The following is an 11,449-nucleotide window of genomic DNA, read 5'->3' on the forward strand; positions in this document are numbered from 1 at the left end:
CTCTCGTTGGCTCCGCAACGTTTCGGGCGAGAAAACCATCAATCAGAAACTCAGCCTCAGTGGCTTGACTACTTCATTGATTTACCCAGTCTAGATGCAGATTGAAGATGGAAATGTGTTGCTGGAAAAGCGCAGCAGGTCAGGCAGCATCTAGGGAACAGGAGAATCGACGTTTCGGGCATTAGCCCTTCTTCAGGAAACTCACTTTCTCCTCATAGATGCAGATTGAAGGTAAACGTGATAATTGTGTTGCACATGCCATTTGCTTCTCTCATCTTCTGATTTGTACCATTCTGCAAACTACCATGACTATTTGGTGGTCTATAAGTAACAATAAACAAACATAATAATAAAATAATAACCTCCAACTGATGTCTGCCACCCCTATTTGCACACATTGTTGTCCTGATCTGGGATCACCCATCAGCAATCCCATCTGTGCAACTCCACCTCCTTTTCCATCTTGTCTGTCTTTCCCAAACATTGACTATCCTTGAATATTCAGCTCCCACTCCTGAATCCGAGGTAGCCATGTAGCTGTAATAGTATTTATATTGTAGCAATTAACGTCTGCTTGTGTCTTTAGATCATCTATCCAGTGTAAATGCTGTGCACATTCAGATACAGCGTCCTTAACTTTGTCTTTTTGATATTGCTGGGGAGTTGCCGGGATTGGAGGATTTGAGTTATAGGGAGAGGCTGGATCGGCTGGGACTTTTCTCACTGGAACATAGGAGGTTGAGAGGTGACCTTATAGAGGCTCATAAAACCACAAGGGACATAGATAAGGTGAATGGCAGGTGTCTTTCCCCTAGGGTGGGGGATTTGAAGACTAAGGGGCATAAGGCATAGGAGTGGAATTAAGGCCAGTCGGCCCATCGAGTCCACTCCGCCATTCCATCATGGCTGATAGGCATTTCAACGCCACTTACCCGCACTCTCCCCGTTGCCCTTAATTCCTTGCGGGATTAAGAGTTTATCAATCTCTGCCTTGAAGACATTTAACATCCCGGTCTCCACTGCGCTCCATGGCAATGAATTTCACAGGCCCACCACTCTCTGGTTGAAGAAATGTCTCCTCATTTCCATTCAAAATTGACCCCCTCTAATTCTAAGGCTGTGCCCACGGGTCCTAGTATCCCCACCTGATGGAAACAATTTCCCAGTATCCACCCTTTCTAAGCCATGCATTATCTTGTAAGTTTCTATTAGATCTCCCCTCAACCTTCTGAACTCTAACGAATACAATCCCAGGATCCTCAGCCGTTCATCGTATGTTAGGCCTACCATTCCAGGGATCATCTGTGTGGATCTCCACTGGACACGCTCCAGTGTCAGTATGTCCTTCCTGAGGTGTGGGGCCCAAAACTGGATACAATATTTCAAATGGGGCCAAACCGAGCTTTATAAAGTCTCAGTAGCTTTTACATTCCAACCCTCTTGAGATAAATGACAACATTACATTTGTTTTCTTAACCACGGACTCAACCTGCAAGTTAACCTTTAGAGAATCCTGCACTAGCACTCCCAGATCCCTTTGTACTTTGGCTTTATGAATTTTCTCACCTTTTATAAAATAGTCCATGCCTGTGTTCTTTTTTCCAAAGTGCAAGACCTCACATGTTTTTAAGGCGAGAGGAAAAATATTTTTAAAGGTATACGGGGCAATTTCTTTACACAGAGAGTGATTTGTGTGTGGAATGAACTTCCAGAGGAAGTAGTGGATGTGGGTACAGTTACAACATTTAAAAGACATTTGGGTTAGTGCATGAATTGAAATGTTTGGAGGGATCTGTGCCAGGGGCAGGCAGGTGGGACTAGTTTAGTTTGGGATTATGGTCAGCATGGACTGGTTGGACCGAAGGGTCTTTTTCCGTGCTGTATGATTTTATGATATCATTCCATATTCAAGGCTTACGCGATGGTTGGTTTTGTTTCTCATGTGATCTAGTTCATTTTGCAGCTTTTGTATTTCCTGTTACCATCTTAATTGCCTTCCAATTTCCTGTTTCAGGCTCCTATTCCTTAGCAACCTAAAAACAAATAAAGAACTGAGGGCAAAAGAGAAAACGCTGGAAAATCTCAGCAGGTCTGGCAGCATCTATAAGGAGAGAAAAGAGCTGATGTTTCGAGTCTAACTGACCCTTTGTCAAAGCTAAAAAAGGGGAGAAATAGGGAGGTATTTATACGAGGCTGAGAGAAGGTGAGTCCTGGCTCCAGAAGCAAAGGTAGCAATAAAGAGGTGATAATGACAGTGCATAGAGAGATTATAGGGAGATTAGGAGCTGTGAATGACCAAGGCTGAAACCAGTGCTTTGTGACAAAATGTGTGGGGGATGTGGGGGATGGGTGAAGCAGAGGCAAAATGGAAAACAGAGGAGAAGGGTAGCAAAGGGGAAAGAGGAGAGGAAAAAAGTGATGAGAGAGTGGGGAGCGAGAGAAAGAGAGACAATCAATAAATAAGAGGTACAGAACAGTGAAAAATACATATTAAAAAAAGATAAATAAAACAAATGAAATAAAATTATCTGAAGTTGTTGAATTCAATGTTGAGACCGGCAGGCTGTAACGGGCCTAATCGGAAGATGAGATGCTGTTCCTCCAGTTTGCGTTGAGCTGTACACAATCAGGTCCCGGACCTTCCTGTGGCTTGCCACCTCCACACACAATCCTGCTCCCATGCCCACATGTCTGTCCTTGGCCTGCTGCAATGTTCCAGGGAAGCTCAACACATCTGCAGTAATTTGCTTTTGTAAAGAACTGAGGGTGCTGGAAATCTGAAACAAAAACAGAAGTTGTTGGAAAAACTCAGCAAGACTGGCAGCATCCACGGTGAGAAAAACAGAGTTGAAGTTTTAAGTCCAGTGAAGAAGGGTGGCTCCACAGCTGCTGCCAGACCTGCTGAGTTTCTCCAGCAATTTCTGTTTTTGCCGCTGACAAGTTGGTTTAAAACCAACCCCGACAGTACTGGCAAATCTCCTTGTGAGCGTAGGTCCCAGTCCTATTGAGACATAATCTGTCCAGTTTGTACATGTCCCAACAGAACTGGTGCCAATGCCTCCGAAAGGGAAAAAAATTAAATACGTAACTATAGAGAACCATTAGAATGGTTCGAGATCATACAGTAAAACAAAGCTTTAACATGAGTCCCAATATTATCCATTACAGAGACTCAGATCTAGATAAATTATCGTCCTATCTTAACTCCTTAGTTTTTATTTCACTGACTGCTTCCAGGTTCTTTGCATGGCCTGTGGATACAATTTGATTAATGTTTTCTGAGTCTGCTTATGTGGACCCTTCACAAATCTAACGGTCTATACTTTCTCAGTAGCAATAACCTGCAAATTTCTCTCTAAACTCTCCTGGTTTGGAGACTGCACAAGCTAGACATGTTTACTGGGGGTGACTGGCTTCTCTTTTTTTTTATGATTACTTACAGCGTGGAAACTGGCCCTTCGGCCCAACAAGTCCACATCGACCCTCCGAAGGGCAACCCACCAAGGCCCATTTCCCCTACATTTACCTCTTCACCTAACTCTACGGGCAATTTAGCATGGCCAATTCACCTAACATGCACATTTTTGGACTGTGGGAGGAAACTGGAGCACCCGGAGGAAACCCACGCAGACACGGGGAGAATGTGCAAACTCCACACAGACAGTTGCCTGAGGTGGGAATTGAACCCAGGTCCCTGGCGCTTTGAGGCAGCAGTGCTAACCACTGTGCCACCGTGCTGCCCATCTAACCTTCTTGGAGATAAACTTGATTCTGACTTCAACCCTGGTATCTTCTAAACTGAATTTAAAAGTTTGCTTAATCCTATATTCTTCTGAACTGAAAACAAATGAATATGTTTAAATGTTTACCCACCTGTCCTAAACACATATTAACACTTTGGAGACCCATGTCACCTCTTTTCCATCAAACGTTGATTTAGTCACTGCCTCAGAAAGACTCTGACCTCGTTTTTTATTTGATGTAGCCAGATCTAACCAACAACTTACAACCAAAGACCTTTGTCTTGGCAAGTTGTGGCAAAACTTCATCCAAGGCAATGCACTCTCTGATAACTCAGAATCAGCTTCTACAGGGGGAATTACCTCTTGTTTTGCTTCTAATAGTCACTGGGAGAGAGATGCCAAAACTAGTAGACTTTCTGGCCAGTCAAAAAGGATTAGCACTTGGACAGTTTTCAGTGTCAATATCTAACCCCCTCGTGTCCCTGCAATGGACATAAGAATGGCCAGAGGGTCATTGCCCAGCCACAAGTTCACTGAGAATAGGGTCTTTGAGTGACCAGCTTTAATCTATTCAATGAGTGCAGTTAAGCCAGCACAGATGTTGTGGAAACTGATCAGCCTTTGCTCACACTGAGCACCAGTCTCACTACTATCGAGGGGTGCACTGATGGTTTCAGTAAACTCACAATCCAGCTGCTGTCATTCCACAATCCAGTACTCAGCCTCAGACAGAACAGCTGCAGTTTTTGTGATGTGTGTTCATTTCAGCATCAAATAACACAATGTAGAGCCAAGGTATGTGAAGCTGCCAACAATCTCCAGTGTCATGTTGCCGATGCTGATCAATGTCCTGCATGTCAATGTCCTGGATTATAACATTTGTCCATGTAATGTTAATGGTCAGACTAAGTTCTTTCCAAGAACAAGAGAGAGAGAGAGAGCCTATCCATTTGCTGCAGAAGGTGTTACTCAATATAGAGCAACTTTCTGATGAAGTTGTGTCTGCGATCTCAAGTGAGCACCTCAGATTTGTCAGGGGTAAATTCCATCTACCATTTTAAATACCAGGGGGTGGAGTCTGCTCAGACTGGATGTGTGGCCCTGAGTTTCCAGTTTCTGGATTAGTGGTGCTGGAAAAGCACAGTAGTTCAGGCAGCATCCAAGGAGCAGCGAAATCGACGTTTCGGGCAAAAGCCCTTCATCAGGCCCCGTGGCCCAAAATTTCTACTCCCCCTCCCACTCTGCCGAGGACATGGAGGTCCTGGGCCTCCTTCACTGCTGCTCCCTCACCATCAGACGCCTGGAGGAAGAACGCCTCATCTTCCACCTCGGAACACTTCAACCCCAGGGCATCAATATGGACTTCAACAGTTTCCTCATTTCCCCTTCCCCCACCTCACCCTAGTTCCAAAGTTCCAGCTCAGCACTGTCCCCATAACTTGTCCAGACTTGTCCTACCTGCCTATCTCCTTTTCCACCTATCCACTCCACCCTCTCTTCCCTGACCTATCACCTTCATCCCCTCCCCCACTCACCCATTGTACTGTATGCTACTTTCTCCCCACCCCCACCCTCCTCTGGCTTATCTCTCCACACTTCAGGCTCTCTGCCTTTATTTCTGATGAAGGTCTTTTGCCTGAAACATCGATTTCGCTGCTCCTTGGATGCTGCCTGAACTGCTGTGCTCTTCCAGCACCACTAATCCAGAATCTGGTTTCCAGCATCTGCAGTCATTGTTTTTACCTCGTTGAGTTTCCAATTGCCCGTTATTATAATTCTCCAACCCATTTCCATTCCGACCTGTCTGTCTTTGACTTTCTACACTATTTCAAAGGAATTTAACAGTAACTGAAGAGACAGCAGCTCATCTTACAGTTAGGCACTTCACAGCTCTCTGAACCCAACACTGAGTTTAACAACATCAAACTTTACTCTGTGCTCCAGTATTTCCGTTCCATTTTCTGGTAACGATTCTGTAAGCCCATGTGATCATACCCCTCGAGATACTATCTTTTGTTCTATACTTTTTTTTATTACCCCCATCTTTTGCCTTGCACTAATACCCTTTTCTAATTTAATCTCTTCTGCCTTCTACCCTCACACAGTCTTTCTCTTCAGTTCACCCTGCATCACTTCAGTTGCTTAAAGTCGGCATTTGTTTGTGCCATTAAGTCAAGAGGAACACTTCCTGTAGGTGGGTAGATGCATTGTCATTGCCAGCGTGTGATCATTCAAAGTGAGAAATACTCTTCAATACAGCTTCACTTCCTGCCATTGAATTGTGCATTTTCTTTTGCAAGCTGCAGTCTTATAGCTATTGCCTTTACAACAAAATCAGTTAATGGAAGAATTTGCAACTACTCAGAAATCAACCATTTAAATATCAATTTAAATCATTATTTAAGGAGTCAGTTGAAAATACCTTGGAGCATCAGGTTCCCAGGTGCAGTTTAGAACTATGCGCCTGGGATGAGGAGTCCATTAGTTGCCAACGGCGCTAGATGCTCTGCACTGGGCTTCCCTACACAAAGTTTTTCCAACTCTGACATTTGTTCAGATACATATTGTTCAGGTATCTATTCTTATATCTCTGTAAAAGCATGAATTTCTGGTTAAGATTGCAGTTAAGCTGATTATTATCCAGTTTTAAACTGGCCCGGGAACATGGGACACATCCAGCATCTCAATGGGACACAGCTTCAGTGTATACTGGGTGTGCAACTGATGCCTCTTCTGTGGACGTGGAAAGTATACTGATGTTTAAAACCCATTCCATCTCTAACCTTGCCCTGTGCTGATGAAGGGAACCTGGCCTGAAATATTAACTCTGTCTCCCTCTCTCGCCAGGTGCTGCCTAACGCTGAGTATTTTCTGTGTTCAGTTCTGGTCTCCCTCCTACAGAAAGAATATTGTGAAACTTGAAAGGGTTCAGAAAAGATTTACAAGGTTACTGTCAGGGTTGGAGGGTTTGTGTTATAGGGAGAGGCTGAACAGGCTGAGGCTATTTTTTCTGGAGCATCAGAGGCTGAGGGGTGACCTTATAGAGGTTTATAAAATCATGCAGAGCATAGATAGGGTAAATAATCAAGATATTTCCCCAAGAGTAGGGGAAACTAGAGGGCATTGCTTTAAGGTGAGAGGGGAAAGATTTAAAAGGACCTAATGGGCAACTTTTTCACACAGAGGGTGGTGCGTGTATGGAACGAGCTGCCAGAGGAAGTGGTGGAGGCTGGTACAACTGAAACATTTAAAAGGCATCTGGATGGGGACATGAATAGGAAGAGTTTCGAGAGATATGGGCCAAGTACTGGCAAATGGGACATGATTAATTTAGGATATCTGGTCAGCATGGACGAGTTGGACCAAATGGTCTGTTTCCATCCTGTACATCTCTATGACTCCATGACTCTATTTGCATTTGCAATATTTTAATGTTGTATCGGTTTTTAGATGTTTTGGGGTGGGTGGGCGGGGGGGGGGGGGGGGGGGGGGTTGTGGGTGCTGAGGGATTACTGTGGGTGGGGACACATCAGGACAACCTGTCTATTTTTGTTCTTGTTCCAATAGTGTGATCTTATACATGCACTTTTGGGAGCTTTGGTTAGGTCAGTCGGCTGGATTAGACAAGCAGGAGGCTGGAAGAACACAGCAAGCCAGGCAGCCTCAGGAGGTGGAGAAGTTAATGTTTTGGGTACAATCCTTCTCCAGTTGGATGGATGGCTGGTTTGTGATGCAGCGTGATATCATTGATGTCAGTTTCAATTCCCACATCAGCTGAAGTCACTAAGTCCCTCCTTCTTAACCTCTTCTCTTGCCTGAAGTCAAACCACTAGCCATCATCTCTCGCTAATGAGAGAGTGGGACTCTGGTGACTTCACTTACACAATTCAGGTCAAAAATCTTGATTTAACATCTCACCTGAAAGACCCGACATTGACTCCCTCACAGCTGCACTGAACTGTGTTATGCGTCAAAGTCCCTGGTAGGGAGCTTCAGCCAAACCTGGGGATGGAGGTGACAGAAAATGAGCAAGGCCCTGACATCAATATTCGTATTAGAAGTAGGATGCCTGAAATAATGTATAATATTCCAGAGAATGACCTGGAAATTACAGTAACTTGTTTTGACTTATTCACAACTTTGGCACTATTGTGCCTGCTACTCCAACTAACCAGAATGGTGTTAGTGCCAGCTCGAGTAGAGGTAACTAGATAAACTATGTCTAATTCAGTGCCTTTTGGGTAGTACATCAACTCACAAATCACCAAACATCCTTCAACAGCACCTTCCAAACCCATGGTCACTTCTATCGAGACGGACAAGGATAGCAGATACATGGGAACATGACACCCTGCAAGTTCCCCTCCAAACCACTCACCACCCTGAACTGGAAATACTTTGCCATTCCTTCAGTGTTGCTGAGTCAAAATCCTGGAACTCTCTCCCTAACGGTGTTGTGATCCCAACAATACCCAATGACTGTGGTGTTTCAACATGGGCAATTTTCTAAAGGGCAAGTAGGGATGAGCAATAATTGTCGACCAAGTCAGCTACACCCAGTGAATGAAAATGTGTTGCTGGAAAAGCGCAGCAGGTCAGGCAGCATCCAGGGAACAGGAGAATTGACGTTTCGGGCATAAGCCCTTCTTCAGGAAGGCCATCTGCAGACCTCACTTTCTCCTCCTACACCCAGTGAATGAATAAAAACAAGGAATCGATCAAGAGGTAATCTGGCATTTAGTTATTTATGTTGATAACAGCTTTTTACTTAAGGAAAATTTTCATTGAATGTTCAATGACCAAACCTAAAATCTTTCCCTTTCACTGTAGCTGCTTCCCATTGCCTCACTTTAATGCACTCTGAGATAAATATGTACTTGTAAATAGATTAAACTTTGCACTATTTTGTGCTATTTGAACATATTAGTTACATTATTACCTCGTAATTAGTTCTCTTATGAGACTAGAATGTATTTTCTTAAAGGTTCTGATTTGAACAAAATAGTTTATCTAGTCATCTCCAATTCAGCTTCATTTTATGCATTATAATGTTGTGTACCTGCTGTCTGAAAACAAGTTAACTGAAGTCCTGAGATGAAAGAAAGAAATAATTGTTTTTAATGTAGGGGGAAATGGTGATGTAATGGTAATGTTGCTAGACTAGTAATCCAGTGAATAATGCCCTAGAGACGTAGGTTCATAATCTCACCACAGCAGCCAATTCAATTAAATAAACCTGGAATATAAATAAAAATGGCCATCAAGAATTTTGATCATACAACTATTACTGATTGTGGATAAAACCCATTTACTTCACTAACGTCCTCTACAGAGGGAAATTTGTCTGAGTGACACTGTAATATGGTTCAATAACAAAAATCACTGGAAAAGCTCAGCACATCTGGCAGCATCTCCGGAGAGAAATCAGAATTAATGTTTCGAGTCTGGTGACCCTTCCTCAGAACAGTAATACGGTTGACTCTTACCCTCTGAAATGGCCATAACAAGTTCCTCAGGTCAAGGGCAATTAAGGATTGGCAACAAATATGGGACTTGCTAGTGACACTCATAATCTATACGTACAAAGATATCACTGGACACACCAAAGATTTAGAATGGAATGTACATTTCAGTTCTACTGCTAACGTAACAGAACAGATGCTGGTTTTAGATCTGTGAATGAACAATGTGGCAGTGTTATTATGATGGATTATGAAGATATTCAGTGATAGACTGGGTTTCTCTGGTTTATTTACAGCAAAGCAGATGTCAACATTCACAGACGTATTGCGGTTAGAGTGCAATCGGTTCCCTGCGGCTGACTGTGAAATTCCTCACCAACACCAGGAACCGAGGTTCAGTGTGAAGGCTACACTCTGTCAGGCCTTCAACATATTTAAAGCAGCAAATGCAAGGGCCAACATCTCTGCAGCTGGCATTGTTGGTCACAGTAAGTAACACAGTCAGGCCCAGTCATGCCACGGGAGCTGAAGTAGAAACATAGAAAATAGAAGCAGGCGATGCAGCCCTTCCAGCTTGCTCTGCCAGTTATTATAATCATGGCTGATCATTCAACTCAGTCTCTTGTTCCTGCTTTCTTCCCATCTCATTTGATCTCTATAGCCCTAAGAACTATATCTAACTCCTTCTTGAAAACATTCAATGTTTTGGCTTCAATCACTTTCCGTGGCAGGGAATTTCACAGGCTCCCCACTCTCTTGGTGAAGACCTTTCCCCTCATCTCAGTCCTAAATAGCCTGCCCAATATCCTTAGAATGTGACCCCTGATTAGAGACTCCTTAGTCATTGGAAACATCTGAAGTATTATTAAGGGAAATTATAGACTGTGACAGAAAGGGATTGAGAATGCAATTGTAAGAGCAAACAAACAGATAAGATTAGAAGCTAAAAAATAAAACAAAATAACCTAACTAATGGCTCTAAATGTGAATGCATGTGGCATTTAAAACAAAACATATGAACTGAAAGCACAAATAGGAATAAGTGCGATCTGATAACTCAAACAGACTTGGCTGCAGGATGACAAAGATTGGGACTTGAATCTTGAAAGGTAGATGAAATTTAGGAAGGACGGGAAGCTGAGAAAAGGTGGCGGGTGTCTCTGTTAATAACAGATAGCTTTAGTATAATAGAGAGGGATGGTACAAGATCAGGTCACCAGGATGTAGAAGCAGTTTGAGTAGAACTGAGAAATAATAAAGGTAAGAAATCGCTTGTAGGAGTGGTGTGCAGGGGCCTCTAAGAGTACCCACAGTCTAGGATGGAGCGTAAAGCAGGAAATAATGGGAGCTTGTGAGAAAGGCATAGTAACGATGGTGAGGGGATTAAATTAGATTAGAATCCCTACTGTGTGGAAACAGGCCCTTCGGCCCAACAAGTCCACAGCAAACCTACGAAGAGTAAATCATTCAGACCCATTCCCTACCCTACCCATGACTAATGCACCTAATGTTATGGGCAATTTAGCATGGCCAATTCACCTAACCTGTACATCTTTGGATTGTGGGAGGAAACCGGAGCACCCGGAGGAAACCCACACAGACACAGGGAGAATGTGCAAAATCCACACAGATTATAATCTACATACAGATGGAACACCACCTGGAAGTTCCCCTCTGAAACACTCACCATCCTTAGAAATACATAGCCATTCTTTCAGTGTCACTGGGTCAAAATCCTGGAACTCCCTCCCTAAGGGCATTGTGGGTATAACTACAGAAACATGGTCTTCAGCAGTTCTAGAAGGCAGCTCACACCCACCTTCTCAAGGGGCATCTAGGGACAGGCAGTAAATGCTGGTCTAGCCAGTGACACCCACATCTCTCAGTGAAGTTTTTAAAAAATCAGATGGGAAACAGTAGACTCAAAGAAGAGTTCATGGAATGCTTTTAGGATAATAGCTTAGAACAGCACATTCTGGACCCAACCTGAGAGCAGGCTGTACTCGGAATGGTATTGTACGATGAGATAGGGTGAATTATTAACCTCATAAGAAGGCAATCCTAGGTAGCAGTGATCATAATATGATTGAACTTTCCGTTCTGCTGAAGGAAGATTGGGTGCAAACTAATATTTCAAAACTAAATAAGGGCAAATAGGAGGGTAGGAAGGCAGAGTTGGCAAAAAAAAGAAGTGTAAGGGATTGGTTAATGGAGATGCAGTGGCAGACATTCAACACTTTTCAG

Source organism: Chiloscyllium plagiosum, unplaced genomic scaffold (assembly GCF_037043375.1).
Source record: "Chiloscyllium plagiosum isolate Xiang-an unplaced genomic scaffold, Cpla_swu_hap1 HiC_scaffold_23, whole genome shotgun sequence".
In the NCBI taxonomy this organism is placed as follows: Eukaryota; Metazoa; Chordata; class Chondrichthyes; order Orectolobiformes; family Hemiscylliidae; genus Chiloscyllium; species Chiloscyllium plagiosum.